At 38.9% G+C, this 9859-nt stretch overlaps 1 non-coding gene across 1 annotated transcript; it reads left to right on the forward strand.

Annotated features, from left to right (window-relative positions):
* The first annotated feature begins 3252 nt into the window (after positions 1-3252).
* LOC129083955 (U1 spliceosomal RNA) lies at positions 3253-3416 on the forward strand. Its single transcript, XR_008530526.1, has one exon. It is a non-coding gene; the product is annotated as a U1 spliceosomal RNA (small nuclear RNA).
* Positions 3417-9859: the final 6443 nt, after the last annotated feature.

Here is a 9859-nt window from a genome sequence, read left to right on the forward strand (position 1 = left end):
CTTATGCATTGTATGTCCAGATCAAGCTCACTTTAATTAAAGAGTTCCTTATAAAAGGAACAGAAATAGAAGCTATATGAAAACTATACAATGAAAAAGGAAAGAAGCAGAAAAAAATGGCAAATGAGAAACATACATAGAAAAAGATGGTCTTTGAACAGAGGAATAGTCCCATAGTTTTATTCATTAAAGAAGAGTTTAATGAAGGATTTTAAAAAATAAAGCTCAAGGCAGAAATATAAACACTGACAGAATAATGGCATGACAACAGAAAGAGATGAAACAAGCTGGCAGAAAGAAGTGAGTAAGAAGGAAGTAAAAGAGAAGCAAAACTTCAGAGAAATACAAGCTACATTAAAGACAAGACAAAGGAGAATTTGTATGGTTGAAAAAGCATGATAATTATTATGAAGAAAAAGTTTGAGAAAATCAAGCAAAATAAAACAAATGAACATAAAATAAGAACTAAAGTATATACATATATTCCATAAATGCATATATATATATACACATATATCATATCTATTGATTATCTATCTATTTACATATTTACCTATCTATCCATTTACAAATCTACAGAGAAAATAAAATAAAGAGTTCTAACTTGTCATAAACATTCTCCCCATAGAAGAGACTAAAGCAATGAAACAAAAAACAAAACAAAACTCCTATTTGAAGATTCAGTTCAAAAGCACTTTCCACAGAATAAAGATCAAATCCACATAATGAAAGCACACCACAGTTTCAAGAAACACTGATACAGAACTATTAGCACCAAGATATATTATAAGAAATAGTGACCATTACAGATAAAGAAACAATCTTTTGAGGATTGAATCAAACTACCAAGTTGGTTCTAAGGATAAATCATTGGATGGGCCTCAACCTTCTCCATATTTGGTGCTACAGACAGTGAGGCTACACTCCCACAATCTTCAAGGTAAGAAATGGTGATCCTTTCTCTGACTGGCTTATTTCACTTAGTATAATGTTCTCCAGGTCCATCCATACTATTGCAAAGGGTAAAATTTTCTATTTTAGGACTGAGTAGCATTCCATTGAGTAGATGTCCCATAGTTGTTTATCCGCTGATCTACTGATGGACACTTGGGCTGCTTCCATATCTTGGCGATTATAAACAGCACTGCAATGAGCAGAGGAGTGCTTATGTTCTTTTGAATTAGTGTTTTGGGATCCTTCACATATACTCCCAAAGGTCTCTGGGTCAAAAGGCAGGTCCATTTTTAATTTTTTGAGTTATCTCCATAGTGTTTTCCAGTGACTGCACCAGTCTGCGTTCCCACCCACAGTGCAAAAATGTTACCCTTTCTCTACATCCTCGCCAACACTTGTTGTTTGTTGATTTATTGCTGACAGCCATTCTTACATGTTTGAAATGATATTTCATTGTGGTTTTAATTTTCATTCCTATGGTGATTAGTGATGTTGAGCATCTTTTCATATATCTATTGGCCATCTATCTGTATGTCCTCTTTGGAGAAAGGATCTATTCAGATCCTTTGCCTATATGATTTCACTCATAATTGGAATCTAATGAACAAACTGAACTAACAAGGAAAATAGAGACAAACTTATAGATAGAGAACAGGATAAAGGCTAAGGGTGGGGGGGAGGTTAGGGGGTGGAGGGATTTTGCAGAAAGGAAAAAGGGCTCATGGACACAGACAACAGTGTGATGATTGTGGAGGGAGTAGGGAGGGTATACAGGTACTAAATGGTAATGGAAAAAATAAAATAAAAAATTTTAAATAAAGAGATGGTGATCCAATCACTTTATACCCAGCATAACTTTTATTAAAGTAGAGAAGCAAAAGAAAATGATTTTAGCATCAGCATAAGGATAGACATATAGATCAATGGAAAAGAATTGAGAGTCTAGAAATATACTCTCACATTTACATTCAGTTAATTTTTAACAGGGTAGCAAAACAAGTAAGTGTCTGAAAGAACAGTCTTCTAAACAAATGATACTGGGAAAACAGAGCATCAACATGAAAAAACAATGATGCTGGACTCCTAATTTATAGAATATACAAAAAATTAACTCAAAATGGATCAAAACTTAAGGTGTAACAGCTAAATCTATAAAACTCTTAAAGGAAAACATAGAACTAAATCTTTGGGACCTTGGATTAGGCAATGATTTCTTAGTATGATATCAAAAGCACAAGCAACAAAGGAAAAAAATAGATAAATTGGACTGCATTTAAATTAACAATATTCATGATTCAAAAAACACCATAAAGAGAGTGAAAAGACAACCCACAAATGGGGGAAAACCTTTGCAAGTTATATATCTAACATGGGAATTATATCTAGAATATGTAAAAAAACCTCTAACAACATAATAATAAAAGATGAATAACCCAATTTAAAAACAGGCAAAAGATACAAATAGACATTCTCCAAAGAAGATATACAAACGGACAATGAGCACAAAAAATGATATTCAACATCATGAGCCATCAGGGAAATGCAAACCAAAACCACATTGAGATGCTACTTTATAGTCACTAGGATAGCTATAATGAAAAAGATAGTGTTGGTGAGGTTGTGGAGAAATTGGAACTTTTGTGCATTGATGGTAGGAATGTAAACTGGAGCAGCCATTATGGAAAACAATAGTTTTGTATTTCCTCAGAATGTTAAATATGGGATTACCATATGACCCAACAATTCCACTCCTAGATATATGCCCAAGAGAAATAAAAATTTATATCCACACAAAAACTTGTACATGAATGTTCATAACAGCATTATTCAAAATAGCCATAAGTGGAGCAACACAAATGACCATCAATTTTTGAATGGATAAACAAAATGTGGTATATGCAAACGATGTATTTTCAATATAAGAAGAAATGAAGTACTGCTATATGCTACAAGATGAATAAACCTTGAAAACATTGTAGTAAGTGAAAGAAGCCATCACAAAAGACCACATAATTTATGATTTTCTTAGGTAGGATAGATAGGAAACCAATGCAAGAAGGAGGAGAAAAGCGTGGCCCACCCACTAACTCAGAAGTCCTGAGCCTGGTCCAGTAATATTGCCAAGGATTCCAACATCACAAACAAAGCTATGATAGTGTAGGACGGGGAAGACCCTTGAATGTCTGTGCGTATCATCTCCTCTAGCTGGGAAAAGGAAAACCTTGAGACTGTGTATTCATCACAAGGCCTGCAAGAGGGAAGAGGAGGGGGTCCACAGCGCCCAAAGAAAAAGCCCCAATACTCACCTGGCAGGGGAGATACCATGATCATGAAGGTGGCTTTCCCAGGGCGAGGCTCACCCATTGCTCTCTGGGTGCGATGACCCCTGCGATTTCCCCAAATGTGGGAAACTCTACTGCGTAATTTATGGTAGTGGGGGACTGCGTTCGCGCTCTCCCCTGAAAAAAGAAAAAAAAAAAGAAAAAGCCCATAAAACTTTGGTTAATTGCCTGTCTCTTGTCACATGTAAAATGAAAAACTGGAATCTGTGGCAAGATAAGGATTCAGGCTAACAGACCCCCACACGTACCTACGTTTGGGTAGTCAAGCCCCCCCTCTCCCAGGAAAGCTGGCACGACCTTTACCCATCAATCAATATGTAATTTCTTCAGCAAGATCCTGCCAACTATACAAGTCCTCAGAACAAAGGACCTCTCTGTCTTGCCGCATAGGGGCTTCTGGCCACCCTGCCTCTCTCTGGCCACTTGACCTTTGGCCACTCTTGCTTTTGCTACCCAAGCTCTGGTCTTTCACACCTACATTAGCTAGACTCATTCTCTACTATGAGAACTTGGCACTAATAAAATTTGCTTGTACACTAATAGACTTGCTGATCTATAATTCTTTACTGTGTTGGCAAGAAGAACCAAGTTTCTCATGTAATAATTTCATTCATGTGAAGTGGCCAGAGTAGGCAACTCTATACAGATAGAAAGTGCATTAGCTGTTGCCTAGGGCCACGGGGGAAAGCAAAGTAAGAGCAATTTCTTACCTTGACAATAAATGGCTGCCAGATTCCTTTTTGAAGTGATAAAAATGTTCTAAAATTATGGTAATAGTTGCACAACTCTATGGATATATTGTAAATCACTGAGTTATACAACTTAAATGAGTGAATTATATGGTATGTGAATTATAACTCAATAAAGCTGTTAAAAAAGAAAAAAAACATTGTAAAGTGTGTAAAAACTTAGCAAATATATATCCCATAGGGTCTTGTTAAAGAAATACTGGATGATAAACATCAGCCAACCAAGAAAAGAACAGTAACATTATGGTAAACAGACTGGCTGTAAACATTGAATCAATCTGAACACAGGAGTAAGCTAAAAAAAAAAATGTGGTTTCAAAACAGGAAGTAATATGAATTCTAATATACTGAATAAAATAGGAATCTCAGTCCATACTGATGTAAATAAACAAATAGTGAAGGGAAAGTTCTACCTTATAGCAAATTCAAACTAATAAGTGTAAAAGAAATGATAGAAACAGAAAATCACCATTTGAGAGCATCATACTTGTCCTTGGATACAGTGGGCCTCTAGCCATTGATTCAGGCATGGTAAGGTAGATGGGTAGTAGTTTGGTGATACACATAACATTGGCATGACCCTAGAATATGCCTCCACAAAATAACAACCAATGCAATGAAATGTTAACACCTGGGGAATACATATGGGTGAAGGGCATATGGGAGTTTTCTTCGACTAGTTTGTAATTATTTCAAAATAAATTATCTTTGAAAGGCAGGATGTAAATGTAAAAATGGTGTAATTATCAAAAGACAAAGAGCTCTGAGTCTTGGAGTATGCGGTGCTTTTTTCCTGGAAAGTTCGCACACCCCATTTTACCATAATGGGCTCTCTTGGGTCATCCATGTCTCTGCCCTAATGTCCTCAAGAGAAGGCGTCCCTGACCAGTGTTGCCCCTGTTTTCTCTGAAGCATCAGCACCAGCTGGCATCATACTAGATATGCAGCTATCTCTCACTTGATCTGCTGGGCTTAGTGCTCTACTATGTCCCTTTTTCCATTATGATTGATGCCACTGGGAACAGGCATTGTATTGTTGTGTCTCTTCCAGTTCTGGGCACCTAGAAAAGTGCTCATTAAATATATTTTATTGTTGAAGACCTGGGGTGGGGAAGGAGGAGAGAAAGTGAAAGGGAAAGTATTCTGATTTCTCCTGTAAAGCCAGTGAGACCAGCAGATAAAATTTAGAAGGAAAACTGCTAAACAGTTTGTGTCATGATTTGTGTAAGAAAGGGACTAAGAAGTAGGAGAACATGTGGGCTGTAAATGTTTAGCACATCTCTACCCTTGTGGAATATGAAAGAATGGGGCACTCATTTACCAGCCCCACCCCCCAGCCTTTAGAATCAAGAAGACTGTCTGGCATGTCCCATTTCAGGGCAGAATATCATAGTTGTGAAACCCAGGGATCCTGGAATCAGACTGCCTGGGCTTAAGTCCCAGCTGGGACTTAATGGGGCTCCTCATTAGCTCTGTGACCTTGGGAAAGTTACCTAAACTTTTCTTCCTTGGTTTGTTTACCTGTAAAATGGGGACAACAATAGTACCCATCTTATAGAGATGTTGTGATGAGCAATAGAGTGTAAAGTGCCTAGAACAGTGCTTGGTACAGAGTGTCAGCTAAGGTTATCATGAAAAGACTTGGATCTTTTGGTTAATCTCTGCTAATCGAACCTGATGGTGTCATTGACTTCCCATTCTTTCCTCTAGCCAGAAAATGATCCTAGGATTTGCAAAAGAAATATAAACTACTGCTCAATATGTACTGTGACCTTGGTCCTGCAGACACAGCTCCATGCCCGCTTTTTTTCCCTTTCTCCTCTTGGGCACACAGAAAGGAGCCTGTGGCTAAATTCTGGACAATGGGATGTAGACGGAGTGATGCACACCACGTTGAGACTGTGCCCCTCTCTTCTCCTTGTGTTTGGCCAGGTGCAGAACATCCACTGAGGAACTCCAGGGTCCTAGGGGATGGTAGAGTCTAGGTCCCAGAGTGACCCTACTCACCTATACTGGGCTGTAATACAGGTGAGAAATAACGCTTTATGAGTTTAAGCCACTGAGACTGGGGGCTTGTTTGCTGTAGCAATGAGCCTGTTCTGGCTGAGTAATGCATAGCATTAGGCAAAGGAAGGAGCGAAGGAATAACAGTTGAGGGAGAAGAACGAAGGGTCAGCCTTGGACAAGAGAAGCTCAGACCGGTTGAAACAGAAGGGAGACCCCCAAGGATACAGAAGAAAACTTTACAATTTTCAAGTTCAGATAGCTGGGCTTGAAGAACTGCTGGTGAGAAGTAAGTTAAAGGGAAAATAGAAAGGCTACTGGGGTGGGAAATACGTATAAGCCTCTGAGCTGATGGAGACAGCCTGGAGGGCAGCTACAGAAAACACATAGGTTTCAACTATAGTGAGCAACCCTAGCTCAAGGGCAAGGTTATCTATCAGTGAATGCCAAGGCTGTTAAGTGTCATCATGCAGGCAATTCCAATGAGAATGATTCTTAAAACTGTGGAATCCTTCAGTCTATTGAGGCAACCACTCAGGGATTTCACCCCATCCTACAATTATGTTTGCCCGTTCTTCTGTTGGTGCCAGTTTCAAAAAGTGTATTAATGAATTTAAGAGCTGATATCTATTCTTAACGGCAAGTATTTATTGATCACTTTTTGTGTAAGAGACACTGGTCTTGGTTTTCCGAGAAAACAGAAAAAGTTTAAGAAATATTTTTAGACTTTGAGAACCTCACAGTCTTGTCAGGAAGACAGTGCTCACAGATGGGAGAGTGAAAGAATAAAGGAGCAATGCTTGTGTGTGTTGCCCACTAAGGGAAATGGTTTGTGTTTGTTATTAGCAAGCGATTCTATTGCTATGCCCACCTCAAAATTGGGAGGGTTAGAGCAGGTCATTTTCACTGCTATTTTTGTAACCACAGAGCCAGCTCAAAATTGTCCAAACTGTTTAACAAGATACTGAGTTGCTTTTCAGAGACAACAGGTCAAACCTGCAAGACATGCAGCTGAAGCATGAGCAGAGGAGAAAACTCTGACTTCCAGCTGTACCTGAAACCAAAGTCTCGCCTCCCCCATCCAATACACACAGAACCAAAGGACCAGGGTATAACTGGAACTTGAACACCAGAACCCTTTCAGAAGTGAAGGGCCTATTGTCCAGGAAGATCTGGTGTTGAAGTCCTTACCATAAACGACCAAGCTCCAAGGTCCTCTAATTGAAACTTGTCCCATCAGCACTTCCACACACCTGTTCCTTCTAACTCCTTAAAAGCCCTCCCCCAAATCCTGGATTAGGGAGTTTGGGTTTTTGAGCATAGCTTCCCATTCTTCTTGCTTAGTGCTCTTCAAATAAAATGACCCTAATTTCTCCACTGCAATTCTTGGTCTTTAGTGTTGGACTGCTAACACCAGTGGGTGAACCCTTTCTGTTTGATAACATTTTGAAGAGGACAGGCTAAATCTTCCCAGATAGGTGATAGTGGGGAATTTGCAAATCATGGCTGAACCATGAGCCTGCCTGAGAGAAGAGCAGGGTTGAGGCTCAATTCCATGTCAATGGCAGAAAAAATCAATAAGAGTAGGTCACTTGGGGTCATTCATTCCAGTCTTGGAAACTTGTCTCAATTTCTTTGGCATAGGTAACAATTTATTTGAAAAAGTCAGGCTTTCCTTTGGAGTTACCAATTAGCTGAAAACATATTAATAGAATGTCTCTTGCCATTTTGCCAAAATTAGGGAAATGATGAAGAAAACAGTAGAATTAAAAAAATAAGTCATACAATAAAGTAAAAAAGCTGGGTTATACTTTCAAGAGGAAAACCAAAAACAAAAAACAAAAACAAAAACAAAAAAAAACCCAACAAACCACAAACAAACAAAAAACACCTTAACAGCTGCCAAAGGGCCTTCCCCAACCACCCTGAACCCAGACAGAGAAAGGGAGGGGACTTGGAAGTTTGGACTCCCAGGGACTTGTGGGTGGGGCTCCATGTCCGAGATATTGTGAGCATGACCGATACGCTAGCCCTCCCTTCTCACAGGCTGGCATTCTCAGAGTTTACAAGTCTTCATGGAGACTAGAGCCTCAAGCAAGGAAACCAAATCAACAAGCTGAAAGGATGTGAATTTCAAAGGAGAGCTGGGGAAATTTAAAAATGGACCAAATTAAAATGAAGGAGAACCAGTTAGGGTGGGTTGTGGGGGACAAAGGCCAAAGGGCCAGAAGATACAGTAAAAGAAGAGCTAGATTGACCTTCACTCTATGGCCACAACAAAAAGTGTGGGTAGGTTCAATGAGTGAATGATGAATGGATAGATTTTCTCATCTCCCAAGGAAGGTTATTGGAAAAGCAAAGATCACATTTGCTCAAGTATTACCCAAGTCTTAACTTCCTTCCTTCTCTCTAAAGCTTATAAAAGTGAATTTAGTAGTCATTCCCACCTTACTTTATTTGAATGGGAATTATTATTCAATTTCCCAAGTATTTCTTGAGAGCCTACATTCTTTAAGGTACTCTTGTAGGCTCCAAGGATACAGTAGTGAGCAGAATAGGCAATGTCTGTGCTGTCATGTAGTTTATATTCTTGCTGTTAGGAAATAGTTAACTAACTAATTTATAAATGAATGATACACCAGGTGGTAATTATTGCTAAGGAAAAAAAGAAAGCAGAGTAAAAAGAATAAAGATCCACATAGATAGTAGAGGACTATTTAGTGAACAAACAAGCATGTAACAAAGTGGGCAGATAAGTTGAAGAAGTGAGGCTAAGTGGAACCCTTAAGTAAGAAGCTGAGCTCTGAGCATTCCTGACAAAGAAAAAAGCAAAATGTGTTGAATTAGAAGCTTAGATTATGTGAATATAGATAATATATAGTAATGTAGATATATATATTTTTTTTAGGTAAAATGTTTTTCCAGCACCAAACCCCAAAAGAAATTTATCTCAATAAACCTTTCAAATACTTTCAATTCAGAGAATGGAAAACGCATTAACTTTAACAACTGTGGGCAAAGAATTTACGGATGAGGTGAGACAGAAAGTGGTGACTTCCTGTAGGAGAGGCTGGGACCTTCTGCGAGGTGGGGCTGGCTTCGGCAGGGCTCTCTCTGCCTCGGTGACTGGCTGTGGCTTTCGGGAACGGAGCTTTTCTCAGGCGCAGGCTGTTAAACCCTTTTGTGCTGCCTTGACATCTGGAACAAATCCTTTTGTCATACACCATCAGACTTGAAACAAATAAGAGCTAATGAGTTACCCAGACGTCCTGATTTGGCCTCCACCAATAATTACTTAGCTCACTCAAGGGCAGTGCAGAGGCAGGAAGATCTCTCCTGTCCCGCCTCACATTAGAATTCATTTGCTTTGACAAACATCTGACTTGTCTGATGTTTACAATGTAACATATTTATTTTGCCAGGTATGCCCTATGTTTCACCCTGTCCAGAAGCTCCACACCCTAACAGTGTGGAAAGAGTCTCTGTTTTGGAGTCAAGTCCAGCAGTTTCAATCCCTATTTGTTCAATCTCTACCTGGCGACCCTCCGTGGGCCTCAGTTTCCTTAAACTGGAAGTAACAGCGTGCATTCCATAACGTGGGATTACACAAGAACTTAACACAATGTCTGGCACACTATGGGAAATTAATAAAAATTTGTTGCCATCCTGTCCTCAAATCACTTTTAATTAGTGTGTCCTCTGAGAAAAAGGTCAATGGTATTTTTTTTTTAAATAGGACATATCTAGGTAAGTTCACTTTGAGAATAGTAATTTGTTATTTTTAATTTAAAGCCAATTAATCAGTGCAGT

The sequence above is a fragment of the Pteronotus mesoamericanus genome, unplaced genomic scaffold, assembly GCF_021234165.1.
Source record: "Pteronotus mesoamericanus isolate MK-2021 breed Mesoamerican mustached bat unplaced genomic scaffold, CSHL_Meso_final scaffold_167, whole genome shotgun sequence".
NCBI classification, from domain to species: domain Eukaryota; kingdom Metazoa; phylum Chordata; class Mammalia; order Chiroptera; family Mormoopidae; genus Pteronotus; species Pteronotus mesoamericanus.